The sequence below is a fragment of the Sorex araneus genome, chromosome 2, assembly GCF_027595985.1.
Source record: "Sorex araneus isolate mSorAra2 chromosome 2, mSorAra2.pri, whole genome shotgun sequence".
In the NCBI taxonomy this organism is placed as follows: domain Eukaryota; kingdom Metazoa; phylum Chordata; class Mammalia; order Eulipotyphla; family Soricidae; genus Sorex; species Sorex araneus.
This window is the reverse complement of record NC_073303.1, coordinates 349,917,789-349,926,298: the sequence shown is the minus strand read 5'-3', so window position 1 is coordinate 349,926,298 and position 8,510 is coordinate 349,917,789. Positions and strand designations below refer to the sequence as shown.

The 8,510-nt window shown below is 35.1% G+C and overlaps 1 non-coding gene across 1 annotated transcript; it reads left to right on the top strand.

Moving 5' to 3' along the window:
* Positions 1-4,509: 4,509 nt before the first annotated feature.
* On the top strand, positions 4,510-4,582 carry TRNAK-CUU (transfer RNA lysine (anticodon CUU)). Its single transcript has one exon. It is a non-coding gene; the product is annotated as a tRNA-Lys (tRNA).
* The last annotated feature ends 3,928 nt before the right edge of the window (positions 4,583-8,510 follow it).

Genomic DNA, 8,510 nt, shown 5'->3' with positions numbered 1-8,510 from the left:
ACTTTTTTTCAGCTGTTTTTTTAGCGTACAGAATTTCCCAAGCATAAATTGAGATACTTTTTGTGTAACGTCTGTTTTACAAATGATACACACAACTTTCTTAGTGAAATTTCCATATCTTAAGCTGAGATCATCTTCCAAACATAATGACACATTTTATATTAAAATAATTTTGGTAGTGGAACTATTTGACAGTTGAAGTAATGGCAGTAGATTTTATTATTATGATAATATGCAGAATAAGGAGAAAAGAGAAATAATGACATTGAAAGAAATGTTAATGCAAAAAGATTGAAAGAGACTTGTAAGGAAAATGTGGTTGTAAAATTTTAGACTAATTTTGTTTTATTTAGGATGGGGGGGGGTTTGAGCTTAACTGGGCCATGCCCAGGGCTTACTTCTCCAAGTGGTGTTCAGGATCCATACATGGTGTCAGGAATTGAATTTGGTTTCTCTAAATGCAAAGAAAATGCCTTTAATCCCTTTAATATCTCTCCATCCCTAGACTAATCTTTTTTATATATTTTCATAAAGTTGTTCACAACAATGGGGTACATTCAATATTTCGACACCAGTTTCACCACCTTCACACCTTTCCACCACCATTACTTTGAATTTCCCACCTCCACTCAAACCTGCTGTACAGGTAGGTGCTAGATAAACTATTTGCATTGCCTGCTATGAATAACATAGGGTTCTCCTAGAAATCCAAAACTTTAGATAATTAGGTTTGGGGAAATCTCTGCAGCAAACTGCTCTATTCTGAGACTCCTTTGTGTGTCTCTGGATTGATTGTGGCCATTAAAGAGCTTAAATAGTCACTGGAGGCATCTTGTGGGTAAGACATCCAGTATTCCATAGTGGCAGGGAGATGGGAAGGGCTGGTTCATCCCTTATCCCATGAGGCCTGGAGTTTGTCCTCACTAATCCCGAGTACCTGGGCTTTTCTTTGGGTCCTAGACTAATCTTAAAGAAGAACTTGAGATGCCAAACATCCCTAGAATCCAGGATAATAGAAAAAGTAAAAGACAATTCAATACTCTGATAAGATAAGAAAGAAATGGGGTGGATAGCTTGGTATCAAATCCAAAAGACATAGTAGAATCTGATTGTCATCATGTCAGATTTGAAGGACATGGTGGAATCCAATGGGAACATCCAAAGAACATGGTGGTCTTTCACAAAGGCCCCAAACTTAAAGCACCTGCTTGTTAGTTTCTAAGATTTATTTTTATTGACCTTTAATGACGTGGAAGCCATGTTACCTTTCCTTGTCCTCAGACAGACTCAGAAGTAGATGTGAGAGTTCTGAATGAACACAGTTCTAAGAGGATTAGAGAAAGTTAAAAGAATGCTATGTATTTAGTATTTTTTTTCAAAATTGTGCCTTCAGTAAAAATGTTTAGCATGCTATATTAGCACAATATTTGTTCAAATATGAAAATACTTTAGAAGAGCAAATAGCAAGATTATGAGACATGACAGGAAGGTAATAAAAATGCAGCAACCATTTTAATTTCCATGCTCTGCATCTCATCAAATGATGACATAGGTTTCACACCTAGCCTTGTCTGCCACCCACAAATGCTTGAACTTTGCTAAGCTTCTCAGATGGGATAAGAGGAAAGCCAACCTGTCTTCTAATTCAATGATACCAGAGAAGTGTTTTTTTTTTTCTTTTTTTTCATAACTTGTTCATGTTATCACCTGCCTCACTATCTGGCATTCCCTAGAGAAAGTGAAAAGGCTGTTTTATTAGAAGTTTACAGGTCTTATGAGAGAAAATGACTTGAAAATCGGAAAAGAAAAGGAAGAGGTAAAGAACACAGAAAAGATGACCAAAAGCAAATAAATGAAATAAATGTTCAACCTAATAAAGAGAAAGAAACTATTCTCAGATTGGTCAACTCTAATGGCTTTCTAATAGTCACAGAAAAAGAGAATCATTTGGTGACTTTTCCTGAGGGCTACATCTTACTTATTTTATTTTTATCTTCCCACTCACTCTCAATGTTCATCTTTAGTGTCTACAATTTAGACCACTAAAAGAATGGTGAAAGAACACAGTATTTCAGTTTGGAATGCCTGTTTTTTTTTGTTTTGTTTTTTCTTTTGACACGACTAGGGCTTATGAAAGAATAAGAAAAAATAAAAGTAAGTACAAGCAAAGGTAGAAAAGCAAAGGTTTACAAAGAAAATACACGTTCTGTACATAGGGAACTAATTGAATAATCAGCCTCTCCCTGCTAGCTAGCGATTCAACTAAATTGCCAGCCTAAACTTTTCTGTGCAGAATTTCAAATGTCAACACATTATATTGTGATTCCTCTTAATTTCTCACAAAGAAAATGCAAAATGAATTCATTATGCTGGAGTAAGTGGAAAAAATGATGAGTTTCTCCAGAAGAGTATGCAATGGGGAGAGATTGGGCAAGACGATTATATTGAGATATTTGAATAGCTGGCCATTAGCAAGAGCGTCCCCATTACTCTGCTGATAATTATATCTCTTCTGCTATGACTTCCCAGTGGAATAATAGAACGTTCCCAGTGCAGGAGCTAATGAAAAATACTGTTCAGGTGGTACATATATGCCAGGAATAGAATGCAATATTTCTCTTATCCTGGCATTTGCTCCGCCTTAACCCCCATCAACCCAACTCTCCGTACCTTGTCACTGTAATGGTACACACCTACGCAGTGTATGTTAATATGTGTTTGATTCTATGCGATGTACAGGGAGAATAACTGCACCTTGGAAATGTAGATGGCAATGGAATATCATTCTTCCAACATAATTATCTCCTGTGTTTAGAAAGCCCCGTGTTTTGCTGAGTACATTTTTGTTAGCTATTATGTTAATGACTTTCAAAACCCACTGTGGAGGAGAGTGAAGGCTTTCGATGGGATCTTATACGGCTAAAGCGACGGATGCATTTTCTTCTAATTAATCCGTCATTTTGCAAACACTTTTCATTTTAGCAATCAAGTGAAACTAAATGTAAAGGGAGGGGAAAATGAGATCAAACAATAACACCCACTCATTTTCAACAACATTTCTCCTCGTTCTGTGTCCCTGAGTCTTTCTGATCTCCACAGAGCCCCCCTTCATTTGAAGCATTTATATAACCTTTCGTGTTCTAGCACCTCATTTTATTGTGGCGTATTTTATTTTCATTTTGAGAAAATCTTCTTGAGTACCGTACATCTTCATAAATGCACTAAATTTTATAGAAAACTAAATTTTCCTTCCCTTTTCTGAGTCATAGTTCTTTTAAATTACATATAAAAGAGTTCTATGTAGGAAATTGGAGTGATAACACAACGGTTAGGGGGTTTGCCTTTCACACAGCCCACCCATATTCCGTTTTTGGCATCCCATACGATCCCCCAAACTCACCAGGACTGATCCCTGAATACAGAAGCAGGAGTAAGCCCTGACCACTACCGGTGTGGCCCCGAAATTAAAAAAAAAAAAAAAAAAAAAAGAGTTCTAGTTAAATATTTTGTTTTCATCCTGCAGGGGGCAGTAAAATTTTAAAATGGTTTTACCCTCGGTAAAGGTTAAATTATAAACTTTTTCCTCCTATTTTGATACTCACCAGAAATTAGGACATAGAAGCAGTTAAATTACCCAAGGATGAATTATTTTCACTGTTAAAATTGTATTTAGAGTTATAGAGGCATATTTCATTCTATAAGTTTTTTTTTCTTGGATAAAATGTTTACCTGGGAATTTATTTATAATGCTTAAATTTGCAATGGTAATGGATTATGATATAGCTAAATCATAAGGAAACAAGTATATGTATCCATGTTGTTAATGTTAGAATGTGTATTAAATGTTTTTAAAATACACAATAAATATTAATCTAAATAAAGGGACTTGTTCATAAAGATTCAAAAATTAAAATTTGTTTTATCAATATTAGATGTTAGTAGCTTAAGGTACCAGTGAACACTATATTTTAAACTTTAGTAATTAAATTATCTACATAATGTTAAATTAACTGAACTTATTTCGTGTTTCATAGAAAATTTAAGGTACTATAAATCATTTTTTAATTAGCACTGTAGCATTGTCACTGTCATCCCGTTGTTCATCGATTTGCTCTTGTGGGCACCAGTAACATCTCCATTGTGAGACTTGATGTTACTGTTTTTTTTTTTTTTTTTTTTGCTTTTTGGGTCACACCTGGCGATGCACAGGGGTTACTCCTGGCTTTGCACTCAGGAATTACCCCTGGCCGTGCTCAGGGGACCATATGGGATGCTGGGATTTGAACCCGGGTCGGCCGCGTGCAAGGCAAACGCCCTACCCGCTGTGCTATCTCTCCAGCCCCGATGTTACTGTTTTTGACATACTGAATACGCCTGGGTAGCCAAAGCTCTGCCGTGCGGGCAGGATACTCTTGGTACCTTTCAGGCTCTTTGAGAGGGATGGAGGAATCGAACCCAGGTTGGCTGCATGCAAGGTAAATGCCCGACCCATTGTGCTATCACTCCAGTGCCCTGGTAGCTCAGTTGGTAGAACATGAGACTCTTAATCCCAGGATCCTGGGTTCAAGCCCCACGTTGGGCGTTCTGTTTTTAATTAATTTCAGAAAAACTGCAATATAATGCATTATAGAAGGCTTTAGGTATTGTTTTTGTTTATATAAAAATTCATTCTCCATATCTGTCAGTTCTACCTCCTTAGATTCAATAACCCACGAGTCAAAAATACATACTAAGGAACCAGAGTGATAGTACTTCGAGTAGGCTGCTTACTTTTCATGTGACCTATGCTGTTTCTGTCCACATGTTCCCCCAAGTTCCAACAGGAGTTATCCCTAAGTGCAGAAACAAAAGTAAGCCCTGAACACCTTTGAATGTATTTTAAAATAAAAAACAAACAAAAAGTGTACCATTCCATTAGACCTACTGTAGTTGTATCCATATTAAGAGATTTGCAAACTTTACCCCTTGATAATAGTACTTAAAAATCTAATATAACAACTATCTGCAAACAATTTATAGTTTTGTTACTGAAGTCATCTAAAGATGATTAAAAACATATGAGAGGGTCACAAAATATAAGCTATACATTTATATATGGGAGTTGCGTGAGGAAATATACAAAAGTTGGTAAGTTTTACACACTACTCCTTGGCATCTGTATATAAGACATCATTGGTGATTTATTAAATCAATCTTATAGGTCACTTATCTGTAATATTTAAGTTAAGTTATATTTTAGAAGAGAGGTTTTGATAAAATAAAATAACCAGGATCAGTAATAGGTTCTTTATATTTTGTATTTAAAATTTTCATAGCACATATAATTAAATAATAGAACAAGCTATAATGAAAAAAATAGAAAACCAATAACAAGTTGACAGACAAATAAAGTTCTATCTTTAATTACTTTAAAAGCTATTACACTAAAATTTAAAATGGAACAAGAGATTTTCAGAGTGGATAAAATGCAAGCAGAAAATGACAGGCACTTTATATTTTAGAGTTATATCTTAATTACAGGAAAAATTTTCTATGGCACTTTTCATAAAGTAAATAACAATTTACCTACAAAAATATCTTACTATTTATGTTGTAGAGTGGCTACAATTAAAAGGGTGTACAATAGAATGAATGAATGAAAATGTAAATTAATTTAAACACATAATGTTAGTCTGGTGTCAAATGTACCAGATGAACACCACTTAAAGAAAATTCTAGAAAGTATTTAGCCACTAATCTTCAAAATTGTCAAGGTCAGTTCTCCGCCAAGATGTGATCCCAGGGGCCGCAATTGTGTGGCCTCTCCATAGCTGCACGAGCATGACTCCAGAGGCCAGCTAAACTACTTTTGGTACTGGCAGCTCCTTGCAGAATGTCTCCAGACCGAGAACTAAGCCACAGCCCCATGCCTGCCCAGGAGGGGAAAGGTATTTCTCACTCTCGCCTTTTTCTTTGCCGGGGGGGGCGGTGGGGTGGCGACCGCCATATTATGAGGACCATAGATGAGAGTTACAAGCTTGTAATGATCCAATATCTGGAAGAAATTTCCCTGGATTTAGTTGCTAAAATACAGAAATCCAAAACCACATGGCTGCTATTGTGGCCGCGCAACCTCATATCTCTTCACAACAGGTCTGACTCTAGTGGGGAACTCCTAACAATAATAGTGAAGTTTTTGTTGAAATATTGAATATAACCAAAGTAAAGAGAAAGTAAAGTGAAATTTATCAGTTACGGGGAGGGAGGCGGATGGGAGGTATACTGGGTTGTTTATTTGGTGGTGGAATATGGGCACTGGTAAAGAGATAGTTGTTTCAGCATTGTATAACTGAGACTTAAGCCAGAAAGCATTGAAATTTTCCACACTGTGATTCAATAATTTTTTTTTAAAAATGTCAAGGTCATCATAAGCAAGGAAAAAACAGGATGATTAAATTTAATGTGGAGTCCTGAATGGAATCCTACAAGAACAACAAGAACAAAAACATTAAGTTAAAACTGAGGAACCTTTAATAAAGAATTGACTTTACCTACAAATGTTGAATCAGTTGTTGTTCCTTAAATGCAACAAATGAAGCATACTCCTATGAAATATAAAAGGGGTATGTGGGAGTCCTGAATATGGGAGTTAGCTGTATTATTCTAACATGTTAAATGTATTATTAGTCAAAAAAATACTAACAGCATTATGGAGATGAAAAACTATAAGCATGAACAAACGTGTCGCGTATTGTATACTAATTTCTAAAATAGACTATTGTAATCTATAATGAAAGGATATCATTACAGTAGTGATGGCCTCTGGGGGGAATGGATGTAGATTGACTTTCTGTTCATGAGAAACTTTCTGGGTTAAAAAAATGTTTTATATCTTGATAGGCATCAAGGGTCTATGGATATGACCATTTTCCTAAAATCCTTTGACTTGATGTCTGTACATTTAGTGCTTTGTAAAATACACTTCATTTTAAAAAGTATAAAATAAAAGTTACTGAGGAGCAATAATAAAGTGTTCAAAACCTACTTTTTTCCTGCCCCCTTCTTTTTGATTTAGTTGCCATCCATCTGAAATGAGAATGGGTATTCTTTGCAGTGTTTTGCCTTCTGAGATCTTTGTACAAAAGCCACTTGGAAAGTACAAAGGCTCATTGTGACAGTGCAGGCTGACTCACTGCCAATTGAACTTTTAAATAGGAAACCTTACTCCAAAATCTTAACCACCCTTTGTTTCTTGATTTGAATACATGCAGACATTCTTCCCCGGGCTTTATCTATTTTAAAGTCTCTAACAGGAATGAACTCTTTTCACAGTCAGGATAAATTTTTCTCTTTCCTCTTCTGCACATTTTTGCTCTCGTAAAGCGATGGTTGTGTTTGTTGAATCCCAAGCTCAAATCTCTTTATTGGTGTGGTGGATGCATTTTTTGCTATGTATTCTATGTTTGCTTTAGTATATTAAGGGCCTGAATGTGAAAAATGTGAAAGAGAGGAGGAACCAGAAAGGGTATATTAGTACAAAGACAGGATACTGAAAAGAAACATAATTCAAATATGGCCACCTAAATAAACTAGTAAAGACACCAATAAAAATATGCATGATGGTACTTCCAATGGTATATCACAACTGGTGTTGTCTTTAATAATTTTCTCCAGAATTGGGTACATGTAGAAACATGTTAATATGAGCTTATGATAAGGAAAATATGGTATAAAATTTAAGTTATGTATTCTAGAATCGTTTTCCTTCCCATTGCTAAAATGTTTCCACAGTAAACTTATATATTATTTTATAACTTTGTAGTTTAATATAGTGACTTTTGAGACTCAAACTACTCAGGGTAAACTATAAATAGCATAGAACACTGAATAAAGCCTGTTCATATAGTATTATTCTTTTTATGATATTAAAATAAAGATAATTCTCAAATATTATATACACAAGGTAGTAATTCTCAGAAAATTAGCATGCACTAGCTGTTGTTAAAGTTATTTTGAAAAATAATCACTCTATTTACCTGTCCAATATATGTACTGCAATTTCAATGACAAAATATTACTTAGAATTTCAACATAATTTTCTGGAGAAGTGTGAAATGTCATGTAATAAATAGTTTCTGTTACTAAAATGTCTAACAATTGTGAATTTGCTGAATTTATTTTCTCCGTGAGGACTTGAGTATTTAGGATATACACAGATCTATGCAAAATAATGTTTAGGACAGGGAAAAGACACTTGGCAGTGTGGAGATGACCACATAATAGCAGAAACTGAGTCAAATAAATAGAAATAATGTTCTTAAATGGAGCAATTATCAGGGATGATAGATTCACCTTTATTAATAAGTCTACACATGGTGAGCCATTGCAATCATAAACATACTTAGCACTACAAAGTGTTTACTCAAAGTAAGCAAGATAAAACAAATTTGTCAAGTGTTGCCGTGAAAGTTCGTGGAGCAATGCAAGTTTATCTAGCAGAAGTTCCTAAACTTGTTTAGCTTATTGCCCAC